At 39.4% G+C, this 13,034-nt stretch overlaps 1 long non-coding RNA gene across 4 annotated transcripts in view; it reads right to left on the bottom strand.

Annotated features, from left to right (window-relative positions):
* LOC144616921 (uncharacterized) overlaps window positions 1-9,860 on the bottom strand; it is a 28,884-nt gene extending 19,024 nt beyond the window's left edge. For 3 of the 4 annotated variants that reach the window (XR_013556788.2, XR_013556785.2, XR_013556787.2), the window contains exon 1: window positions 9,483-9,860. This is a non-coding gene — a long non-coding RNA (uncharacterized LOC144616921). The remainder of the gene's footprint in view (window positions 1-9,482) is intronic. The other variant, XR_013556786.2, reaches the window with a different exon arrangement.
* Between the last annotated feature and the right edge of the window lie 3,174 nt (window positions 9,861-13,034).

Raw genomic sequence — 13,034 nt, 5'->3', positions numbered from 1 at the left:
CGACTGAGCCACCCAGGTGCCCCTGGCCAGTATTTTGAATGCTGGTTTCAAATGAGTTTATTATGCTATTGAGTTTTTAAAAAATTTTATTAAGTTTTTTATTTTAATTCCAGTATAGTTAACTACAGTGTTGTATTCGATTCAAGTGTACAATATAGTGATTCAACAGTTGTTTTCATCACTCAGTGCTCACCATGATTGTGAACTCTTTAATCCCCACAACTTATTTCACCCCCACTCCTGTCCCCCTCTAGTGACCATCAGTTTGTTATTTATAGTTAAGAGTCTGTTTCTGGATTCCTCTCTCTTTCTCCCTTTTTTTCCCTTTGTTTCTTAAATTCTACACATGAGTAAAATCATGGTATTTGTCTTTCTCTATTTTACTTATATGCTATTAGGTTTTTAAATTTCATATAGATCTTCAAATCTAATCACCTTATTTATTATAATCCAAATGAGAGTGATAGATTTCTAAAACAGTGTCTTAAAGCCAGTGTTTGGCTAAATACTGCAAAGAGGAACACTAAAAATCCTCAGTGAACACTTTTAAAATAAATTGCATAGGCTTGTGGTCTTTCCTTTCCAACCTTTAATGTGATTGGTGTCATTTTTTTGCAGTTTAAGAAAGAACTCATTTAAATTTTCAAATATATCTGAAAAGTACACATCCTATCATGAGATTATAATATAAATTTTCATTTTTAATTGATCGAAAGGATTAATAATAATACCAAATAGTAAACAAGGTATTTTTAAACAGCATTCTTTGGAGAGCCATCTTACTCCTATATTCAAAAGTTCCCTTAGCTATTACAGCCAAGAGGTAGTTCAGCAGACTAGAGTTGTGTTTTTCAAACAGTGGGTTTCAACACTTGGTAGGTTCTGAAGTCATTTCAGTGGCTTCAAAACAATTTATTTTTAAAAAAGAAACTGGATAACTTATTAATAGCATAGAAAACATCAGAGAGCATCTTTCTTAGTAAAGGTAATCTTTTAAAAATTAAGTATTATGTCTGTATGTGTCTGGGTATATTTCCTTCAGTGGGTCATGGTCAGAAATTTTATTGACCTAATGGATACTGTGTATAGAACCATGGATAGAAATCAGATTACCTAGAGAAAGAGGAGACCTAATCAGAGAACTTACTGATGATATATCTGGTGAAATGAGGATTCTCAGCTGTCTGATTAGAGACTTAGACACCCAAGGCCCAGGTCATGACCTCCATATCTGTGGGAGCTGAGTTGAGACCACCTTCTCTTGAGATTTCCCACTATAATTTGCACCAATGAGGATATTAATGCGAAGTCATATGACACCTGTGCTACTAGGCAGTAATGAAAATACTCTCACTAAACCTCAGTTTAAAAATGGTTTGTTGGGGCACCTGGGTTGCTCAGTCAGTTAAGTGTCTGACTCTTGATTTCACCTCAGGTCATGATCTCATGAGTTCAAGCCCTGTATTGGGGCTCCGCATCTACTGCACGAACCTGCTTTGGATTCTGTGTCTCCCTCTCTCTCTGCCTCTCTCCTGCTCATGCTCTCTATCTCAAAAATAAATAAACATTAGAATAAATAAATAAATAAATAAATAAATAAATAAAAATGGTTTGTTAATTTAAAGTCTTATCTAACAAGGAGCCTATTCAGTATCCTTGATTTATGAAGTCATCAAAATATTAAAATGTCAACATGCAAGGAAATTACCAGTGACATAATTTGATTAACATTATCCAGAAAATATACTTGATATTCACCTGTGAAATTTGATACCCTTGAGAGTTATCTAGCACAGAGATATATATTCCTATCAATTTTTCTTTTTATCGAAATCAAATAGTCCCTTGGGAAAATCTACCAATTATATCTATTTTGTAGTTCTGTTTTTAAAGACAGAAAAAGATAGTTTAGGGGCGCCTGGGTGGCGCAGTCGGTTAAGCGTCCGACTTCAGCCAGGTCACGATCTCGCGGTCCGTGAGTTCGAGCCCCGCGTCAGGCTCTGGGCTGATGGCTCGGAGCCTGGAGCCTGTTTCCGATTCTGTGTCTCCCTCTCTCTCTGCCCCTCCCCCGTTCATGCTCTGTCTCTCTCTATCCCAAAAATAAATAAAAAACGTTGAAAAAAAAAAAAAAAGATAGTTTATTGCTGAATAAAGATTATGACACAAGATTATTAGAGTAATAAAATGGCATCTCTGTATATAGGACAAACTTGATTATTAATTTGGGGTTTGTATATGGCCTTATTTATATTAACATTTGAGAATACCAAGTATTTACCTATCGAGTCTTGCCACTAAGATGATTGTTGTATCTGTAGGAAAACATGGCAAGAGATCCTTCATTGGAGCTTGTTATTTATCTGCCTCTTTTCTCTCTCATAGCCCTGCTACTTATATTACATAATGACCTTAACTGTACGTGTAAACATGCCTCAGGAGAACTCTGGGATGCTGATGGGAAACTGAGGACACTTACACAGATGTGATCTTTGTAAGGAAAGTTCTGCCGGGGTGGGGTCAGGTGGGGAAGTAGGTAAAGTATGAGAGAGGTCTGGTTTAACTGATGCATCTTCTGGAGATTTTTCTTTTTTTTTCTTTTTTTAATTAAAAAATGTTTAGTTTTGAGAGAGAGAGAGAGAACATGAGTAGAGGAGGGACAGAGAGAGAGGGAGACACAGAATCCAAAGCAGGTTCCAGGCTCTGGCTGTCAGCAAAGAGCCCGACGTAGGGCTTGAACCCTTGAACCATGAGATTGTGACCTGAGCCAAAGTTGGATGCTTATCTGACTGTGCCATCCAGGTGCTCCATCATCTTCTAGAGATTTTTCTAAGCCAATGCTGTCTGATAGAAGTATGATGTGAGCCACATGTGTAAGTTAAAATTTTCTAGTAGCCACATTAAAAAAGCAAAAAAAAAAAATAGGTAAAATTAATTTTAATAATGTATTTTATTTATCACAATGTACCCAAAATATTATTTCAATGTGTACAATACAGAAATCAATGAGATACATAGCATTTCATTTTTATGCTGTTTGAAAAATCTGGCAAATATTTATACCAACAGCACTTCTCAATTCGGATTTTAAATTTTCATTAGAAATATTTTATCTGCATTTAGACTTTATAAAGCTTACAGTTGAAAAGGTAAATTCACAGTATGCCTGGTTGGCTCAGTTGAAAGAGCTTGTGATTCTTGATAAGTTCAAGTCCAAGCTAGGTGTAGAGAATACTTAGATAAATAAAAAAAAAAAAAAAAAGAAAAACTGAATTGATGTATCCAAGTTATTCCAAACATACTTAAAAGTTTTCCCTTGAATTCAGTATCAGTTTTTCAGTTTAAATTTAAATTGACTAAAATAAAAAATGCAGTTCCTCAGTTGCACTAGCCAGATTTCAAGTGCTCAATACCACACATAACTAATGGCTACAGTATCGAGACAACACAATTATAAGCAGTGGTGACCTTGAATTAACTCCTCTAGGAATGGATTCCTTTGTTATAAATTCAGAAATGAGAGTTTACATTATATGGATTTTTCTTTCAGAAACTAACCTAAAAAGATGAGAGATGAAGCTTCCTACTCTTTTTGACATGAGGAAGGCAGTGGAATTAGAGGGAATTAGGACTCACCTGGGTCACTGGGGCAATTAGTCAATCTATCTATACCACTGTAATGGAGATTATAAGGGTCTCTACCTCTCAGGTGGTTAAGCAGATTGACAAAGGATGTGCTCAATACACAGGTTTTTGTTGTTGTTGTTTTGTTGTTGTTTTGTTTTTAATTAAGTAGATGGTTTGTACTTCAGTAAATTAATTGGGCATATAAATGTTCTTCCTTCTTCCCTATTTCCATTTTTTCCTTTGTAACTGAAATCTAGATCTAGTTGTATCATAGAAATTAGAAATTATTTGACTTACTGCAGAAATTATTTTAGGAATAGGGAGATCAGGGAACTATTCCAGTTGTGGATGAAGAAAACAGCTGCATTTTCTTCCTGCCTATATTGATATATATATATTTTTAATGTTTATTTATTTTTGAGAGAGAGAGAGAGGCAGAGCATGAGAGAGGAAGGGGCAGAGAGAGGGGGAAACAGAACTTGAAGCAGGCTCCAGGCTCCGAGCTGTCAGCACAGAGCCTGACTCGGGGCTCGAACTCACGGACTGCGAGATCATGACCTGAGCCGAAAACCAAGAGTCAGATGCTCAACTGACTGAGCCACCCAGGCACTCCTTTATTTTGATTCTTAACAGTTCTTTATTAGAGTAGTAGAGGTTTATAAATAAAATTAATTTACCCATCAGAGGGTCATGTGATAGTTAAACAGCAAAATGTAAGTATAATTGTGATACAATTAAATGATATGCCAATGATTTATTAATCAATGATTAAATATACTCAAAGCTTGAACTGAATCAAGCTCTTCCAGAACCTGAGGGCATGGGAGGAGGGTGTTCTTACAGAATCTGAGGAGCAGTGGCCTCTCTCAAGGTCTAGCTGCTTCTGTTTGGGCTGATTACTCCCAGCTGTGTGTGAGCCCACATTATGACCTATCAAGTGAAGGGACTGCTTTTATCTTCCACCTGAGGAAGAGCTCTTGGATTCTGATTCTCTCCTCAGGTTTGTTCATCATGTGACTTTACACAGGGCTTTTTTCCATCTGTTTGTCAATGGAGAAATGATAAACTGAGAGTCAAAGCTGAAATTATGCACACATTAGGCATTTCTGTTCGTCTATTCATTCAGCAGTAATGTTTTCTAGGGATATAGAAAATGACTCTCACATAATTCTCTCATTCTCACAGAAGTTCTAGCTTTCCAGAGTCAGGAGAACAAAAAAATATAGTAAAGCATTATAGGTTTGATAGCCAATTCTACCTGGGCCGAGGTGGGGTGCCAGAGAAATGATTCATAAAAGAGGGGATCTCGAGAGTCTTGAAACATTATAAATGCTAATGCTGCAGAGAGGGGTAGGGCTGGGGAAGGGCAGTCCAAGCAGAGCCTGAGGCCAAAGCCAAGAGACTTGACACCATAAGGAGCCATAAGTCATTGGTCATGGTTGAAGCCTAGCTTTTGCATATCATGCCAGGAAACAAGAATTTCATCATGCCTTGTGAAAGAGCCAACAAAAGGTTATATGCTGGGGAGTAGTAGGATCTAACTGGTGTCTAGAAATATCACTCTGATGGCCAAAATGAACAAATCAGGAGACTATAGATGCTGGAGAGGATGTGGAGAAACGGGAACCCTCTTGCACTGTTGGTGGGAATGCACATTGGTGCAGCCACTCTGGAAAGCAGTGTGGAGGTTCCTCAGAAAATTAAAACTAGACCTACCCTATGACCCAGCAATAGCACTGCTAGGAATTTACCCAAGGGATACAGGAGTGCTGATGCATAGGGGCACTTGTACCCCAATGTTTATAGCAGCACTCTCAACAATAGCCAAATTATGGAAAGAGCCTACATGTCCATCAACTGATGAATGGATAAAGAAATTGTGGTTTATATACACAATGGAGTACTACGTGGCAATGAGAAAGAATGAAATATGGCCCTTTGTAGCAACGTGGATGGATCTGGAGAGTGTGATGCTAAGTGAAATAAGCCATACAGAGAAAGACAGATACCATATGGTTTCACTCTTATGTGGATCCTGAGAAACTTAACAGAAACCCATGGGGGAGGGGAAAGAAAAAAAAAAAAAAGAGGTTAGAGTGGGAGAGAGCCAAAGCATAAGAGACTGTTAAAAACTGAGAACAAACTGAGGGTTGATGGGGGTGGGAGGGAGGGGAGGGTGGGTGATGGGTATTGAGGAGGGCACCTTTTGGGATGAGCACTGGGTGTTGTATGGAAACCAATTTGACAATAAATTTCATATATTGGAAAAAGAATAAAATAAATAAAATAAAATAAATAGAAAAAAAAAGAAATATCACTCTGAAAGCAGAGGAGAAGATGGATGGGAAGTATATCTGTTCCCATAAGACACTATATCCATCGCAATAGCCCAGGCACAAGAGGATGGAGACGTATGAATGAAAGCCGTAGCGATTAGGAAACAGAAAAGGGAGTTAATTTTCACGTCATCAGTTATGTAAGAAATACAAAAGAAATACTGTGCTCAGAAGTTTAAGGTTTACTTAGAGACTTCACTCACTCATGAAAAGTTTGATTCTCCATTCTCTGAAATCCTGACTCAGTAAGTATGGGTGGTGCCTGGGAATCTGTATTAAGCAATAATAACAACAAACTCTCCAGATGATTCTGTTGAGCAGCCAGGATGGACATCCACAGGCCTAAAAAAATAATTCTTGAAGTTTAAAGGAGTCCTATCAGAGTCATTGGAGGAGGCTTCTTCTGTGAAAGTGGTTCTTCTACTTTTTTTACAATGTCCACTTGGCAGAGGGGAAAAAGTGCCCTGAGGCTCTCAGGAAAGAACTAACAGGTGTTTTGCAAATTGGCTGAATTTGTGCAGAAGCCAGCTCTTTGTAGATTCATGAATTAGAGCTCCCCATAAAATGTTAATAGTGTGTTAATTTTAGTTTATGAATATAAACTTTGGTCTTGTCCTAAAGTGACCACTGGTGTTTTGTCTAAGCCCATATTAACTGAGAAATTTCAGCCTTTCAGGGTTACTATCCTGAAGACATCTGATGAGGAATTCTAGGTGCCTGAGGCTATTTGAACCAGGGGTTGAGAGATTAGGGAGAAGAAAATGATGTAAGATAATAATACAGTCCCCAGATCCCATGACCTTTTAACTTGCACATTTCTAGGGAGTCAGATTTTTGCTTGATAAACTTTTGGCAAAATTCTCGGGAATAGATTTTAGTATTTCCACCAGAGGGCAGTGATGTCTTCTACAATGTTAGTGACTGTGGTTAAGAAAATTTGTCATTCTTTTTTTGGACTTGCAGTGGGTGTGAGTAGGAAGAACTGATTAATTCTGACTGCCCATGGTCATTAGGGTGGATTTGAAGCCAAATTCCAGCAGAACACAGAGCAGGGAAGGTTAAATAGCATCTGCAGAACTACAGAGTCTTTTAAACCAGAGTGACTGCTTGATTAAATCAGTTGCCACTGTTGGTTAAATCGAATAGCTGTCTTAAGACTCTGAAAATTCATAATTCGTGAAGCTCCTGTCTAGTAGCCTTAGGACTCAGATTTGAGAAGAGTTATGGGTCCCATGAAACCACAAGAAACAGATTATACTACAACAGAGGACAGGGGAAAATTGCTTCTGAAGAACTCATACTCTTAATGGCTTTGGGCTCTGTCTGTCACTAATTCCACCTTAGCTTGTTATGAGAGATTCAGTTGCTGGAAGAATGAAATGATATTTCCACTGGGATAATATTAATGGGCATAGCCTTTATAAAGCAAGATTGAAGAGCAATCCTGGTGATATGGTAGAAAAATGATTTCAGAATTGGGGGTAGATATTTGGATGCTGGTGGTACGCTTTTAATGATAGAGGACCGTCACTTACTATAATGGGTGTGGGTTAGGATCCTAAAATGTGTGTGTGTGTGTGTGTGTGTGTGTGTGTGTGTGTGTGTGTTCCTGGCTCTGCCACCAAGTGTGTAATCTTGACTAAGTCAGTTGTCCCCTCTGGTCTCCACAGTCCATACCATGTAAAATGAGTCAGTTCGTCCAGGTAAGCTTTTAGAATCATCACAGCTATAAAATTTTAAATTCTATGAAAACACAAATCTATTCCTACTGTAGGATTGAGCTACCATCTGGACAGCTCAGAGTGGCTCTGTGGAAGAGGCTTTTAAGTATGGACACGAAGTGGGGGACCCTTTACCAACTTTATCCAGCAGCACAGATTTTGAATTTTAGTCATAAAAGAACACAGTTCTTTGCTGTATTCAATGGGCAAAGACCTGGGAGAAATGGATGATATCAAGTTTCATCTAGAAGGCATTAGTACATTTATTCCACCCCATTACTTTACAAATGAGGAAGAGGAGTCGAGCCAAGTGTCTTCAAAATTCATTCATGCAGACACTCTTCTGGGTGGAGATACAAAAGCAAACAAGGCAGACAGAGTTCCTGTGCTCTTGAGCTTAAATTTGAGCTGGAGAAGAGCTAAGTGTACAGTGTTGAGGATAGTGGGAGATCAGAGGGCAAAGTAGAGGAAGAAGAAGGCAAGTACGAAGGTTCCATTTCATCTAGGTTTTCTGAGAAGGCCTCTCAAGAAGACCATTTTGAACAGTGTCCTCAGGAAGTCTAAAACCTGGGGATTGTTTTAGGTGCAGAGAACAGTGAGTGCGAAGGCTTGGGGGCAACCCAAGAATAATGTGCAGAACCAGAATTTGCTCATTCACTGGCACATTCATTCACTCGTTCAACAAACACTCAGTGCCTGCTCTGTGCTATGCCGTTTCTGCACCAGGATTAGAATCTTGAATTAGAATTCAAAAGCATTTGTGTTCAACCACCTCAAATACTGCCTCCCTGACATAGTGTACTTTTCTTCAGCACCCACTCTTTGCTGGGTACCTTGTAGGCATTTTGTTGAAATTAATCTTCAAAACAATTCCATGAGACTGTTTTGTAAAGAATAAAAATAAATATACTAAGAAATGAAGAAAAATGGAACCTAATGTCATTTATTTCAGTATGTACTAAGTTAGATGGAAAGACTCATTCCTTTGTCTTGTGAATAACTGCTATAAGTTATCAAAGTGACTCCGTTGATATTATTCAGTTAATTCATGTGGATGTTTACTGAGCTTCTACCTTTGCCTGGTGTGGTATTGGAAAAATGAATAAAGTAGGAAGTCACACCAAGAATTGCAGTAAGTTGATAAATCTTCTAAGTGTTGGGGGGAAGTAAGAATGAGCACGGTGGCAAGAGGATCTAAACGAAGAATCTGAGTCTTCCTGGGGGAAGGCAGGAAAAGCTTTATAAATCAAGGAAGCCTTGGGTAGGAAATTGAAGGTATTGTGCCACGGGACCATGGACGCATACCTTCAGCACTGTGTGAAGCAGATACTTTAAAGGGGTTACTACGGGAAGACTTACAAGCAGAGAATTGTTTGTGCGGTAAAGCACAATCTTCTGCTCTCTCACTGACCGGTAGTTTAGTCCAGTGCTAGGATGCATACATGATGGCTTATGTTCCAGTTTAAAGAGGTTCCAACCCTGTAGGGTCAGAGGAATGGAGGACATGCCTGCGACTATGTAACAATGGGTGAGCAAATGATATTGTTAGAAAGGGGAGCCTCAGAGGCCTAACAGCTCTTGTTTTCCAGACTTTTTTGTATGTTAACCCAGACCCCCTGAGACAGCTCTCTGTTAATCTATCTGAAGGGGGAGGAGTGAGTCTGCAGGCCCATCAAGATCTGTCTTTCATGAAGATGGTACTGAAGGTGACGAAGGAAGCCCCTACCCCTTGCTTTGAAGGTCAGACAGTGGTGCTGAAAGGCATCCACAATCACACAAAAAAAGAAGATATGCAAGTTACCTACATTCCGATGGCCCAAGACACTGTGTCTTCGAAGGCAGCCCAAATATCCTCGAGAGAACGCCCTCAGGAGAAACAAGTTTGACCACTATGACATCATCAAGTTCCCCCTGACTACCGAGTCAGCCAAGAAGAAAATAGAAGACAACAATACATTTGTCTTCATTGTGGATGTCAAGGCCAACAAGCACCTGATCAAACAGGCTGTGAAGAAGCTCTGTGACGTTGACATGGCCAAGGTCAACACTCTGGTCAGGCCCGATGGAGAAAAGAAGGCGTATGTTTGACTGGCTCCTGACTATGATGCTTTGGATGTTGCCAACAAAATTGGGATCATCTAAACTGAGTCCAGCTGGCTAAATCTGAATTTAAATTTTTTCACCATAAAAAAAAAGGATCTGTCTGTTTTTGGATGGATGAGTAGGAGTGTAAAGAGGCAGGAGGGCATTCCTGAAAGAGGGAACAGTGTATTTAACTGGAGGAAAACCAGAAACCATGGTGTGTTTAGAGAACTGCAGATATATTGTCAAGATTATACAGTGTGAGGTAGGTGGGAGATGGGCCTCAGAAGGCGAGGGGCATCTGGAAGGGGGATTCTAGAAAGGTCACCTGAAGAAGCATATCCAGATGGTTTTATATGTCGCGTTAAGGTATTTGAAGTTTACATTTTCGGCCAGCAGAGCCAGTCACATACCCTGTGTGAGTGATGTGAGCGGTGGTGGACTGTGGTGGCCTGGGATCCAGGGCATCACCATTCAATGGGAAGTAGGTGGCATTCAGCTCCATGTGGTTACTGAATGTGGAAATTTGTGTCCAGTGTTACCAGAGATTTGGATTTTTCAAGCTGAGCCATAAATTTAAATTTGTACACAAAATATTCTCATTTTAATGTTGGAAACAAGTTCAAATTTACTTAACAAATAAGTGGTGCAAACTGAACATTAACTGGATTGGTCTCTGGTTTCTGATCTTTGCAAGGGAGTGAAAGGGGTGTCATGTGAAATCTTAATAGAGTAGCTGATCAGTTTTGGTTTCTAAAGGGATTATTCTAGGGGTACTGGATGACTTAGTCAGTTAAACCTCCAACTCTTGATCTTGGCTCATGTCATGATTTCACAGTTTGTGAGTTTGAGCCCCAAGATGGGATCTGTACTGATGGTGTGGAGCCTGCTAGGGATTCTGTCTCTCTCTCTCTCTGCCCTCCCCCGCTTGTGCGCTCTCTCTCTCTCACTCTCAAAATAAATAAACTTAAAAAAATAAAAGGATTGTTCTGGAAATAATAAGTAGAATAAATTGAAAAAGGATAGGATAGAATCAAGAAGAGTAATAATGAGGCTTTTGAAATAGAAATTGAGGAGCTAAACTAAAGCAAAGGTAGCAGGGATGACGCTAAGGGATATTTCGAGAATTGGCAAGATTTGGTGACCAGTAGGAACAGCTGTGAAAGAAAAAGGAGTATAGGATGACTTTTAGATTTCTGATTTAGATGGCTAAGTAAATGATCTTTGCATTCATTTAAATGAGGGGCTGACACTGGTTTACAAAGCAATATCCAGAATTCTTCTTGCATATATTGAGTTTGAAGTGTCTGTGGGACATCTAAATGAAGACCTCATGGCAAGTTTGGTGAATTCTGAAGCTTGGGGAAAAAATCAGATTGGGATTACATACCAGAGAGTCATCAGTGAATGGCTTGTATACATCCTTTCAACAAATATCAATATTTTACTTCAATATTTCAGGCCTTGTGCTAGATGCTGGGGTTAACAACACACTGGGTGTGTGCTCATGAAAGGTTCAGTATGGTGAAGCAAGCAGATGGTAAACAAAGAGGCATACAAATACAATAAATACAAATTATGGTAAGTGCTATAGAGGAAATATGGTTCATATGAAGATCAAATGTGATATGGGAAAGAAATAGAAGTCACATTGGCCACCCTAAGCCGGTGGCTGAGAGGAAGTCAACATGAAAGGAGAAATAGATGGTCTTTTGTTCAGAGAAGCTCAGTCCTTAGCGCTGGAGGAGAGAAGAGTGAGAACAGCCTGGAGATCGCCCCTGCATACTAGACTGGTAAAAGGAGAAGAATTTGAAATACTGGAATGACCCAGTGCTCAGTCTTGGGGTGTTTCTCTTTTCTATCTTCACTCACTTTGTGATCATCTGGTTTCATAGCTTGAAATGCCATGTATGTCTTATGATCCCTAAATTTGTATCTCTTGTTCAGACTTCTCCCTTGGATTTCAGACTCATGACCCTACTGACTGTCACCCAACTGCCATGCACACGTCGATGTCTGATAGGCATCTAGTGTGGGACATGACCAAAAGCAAGCTTCTGACATTCTGTGATCCTCTCTCACTTCACCCTACCCAGCCTGAGTCTTCCGCATCCCAGCAAATGACAATTCCATTCTTCAGTTGCTGTGACCAAAAATCAGTGAGTCTTGTCGTCTCCACCTAAATGTCTTATCCTAAATCTAATTACTTCTTGTCACCTCACTGCTACCACCTTGATCAGAACTGCTAATATTTTTCATTTGGAATATTGCAATGGCCTCCAAACTGACCTTCTTGCTTTAATTCATGAACTCCTTCATTCTATTTCAGTAGAGAAGCCAGTTATCCTATTAAAAGACAAGTCTTCTCGTGTCACTTCTTTGTTAACCCCCCCCCACCCCCACCATGGGTTCTCAACTCAGTTGGGGTAAAAGCCAAGCTCCTTCCAATGGCATACAAGGTCCTATATTATCTGTCCCCGGTTACTTCTCTTTAGTGAGTTCCTACTTTTCTCCCCCATGCGCATTTGGCACCAATCACCCTGGTCTTCTTGAAGGTGTTCTTCTTCTTTTTAAGTTTTTTTAAAAATTATTTATTTTAAAAAGGGCGTGAGGGGCACAGAGAGAGGGAGAGAGAGAATCCCAGGCAGGCTCTACACTGTCAGCCCAGAGCCTGACTCAGGGCTTGATCTCACAAACTGCAAGATTCCTGTTTCAGGGCCTTTGAAATTACTATTCTCTCTTCTTGGATTGATACTCCCCCAGAAATCCACATGGTTTACTCCCTTACTTCCTTTAGGTTTTTAATCAATACCCAATATCCACTTTTCTGGCTACTTTCTCTAAATTTACAACCCAAACTGCTTATCCCACCTTCCCTGCTTTATTTTTTTTTTCTTAGCAGTTATTTTCCAGTATTCTAAATATTTTATTAATTTTTCTTTATCTCTCTTTATAATGTAAATTCTATGAGATCACGGATTGACTGTTTCATTTACTGTTGCATCCACAGAGCCTGTAAGAGTGCCTGGCACATAAAGACCTTCAATAATGATCTTCCAAAGGAATGAACATAGGGTTAGGGACCAGCATGAGAAACCATTTCAAGGAAAATTCATTTTCAAGGAAAGTGTAGCTGATAATCTCCAGTGAACAGAAATACCAATTAAAATAAGGACTGAAATATAGACTTAGAGGTTGTCCAGCAAGAGGCTACTAGGAATCTTAATGAGAGAGGAGAGGATAAAGGTTATTTGAATACCACAATCAGAAA

The sequence above is a fragment of the Panthera onca genome, chromosome B4 (assembly GCF_046562875.1).
Source record: "Panthera onca isolate mPanOnc1 chromosome B4, mPanOnc1 haplotype 2, whole genome shotgun sequence".
NCBI classification, from domain to species: Eukaryota; Metazoa; Chordata; class Mammalia; order Carnivora; family Felidae; genus Panthera; species Panthera onca.
Note: the sequence above shows the minus strand (reverse complement) of the source record. Positions and strands in the feature narration are given on the sequence as shown.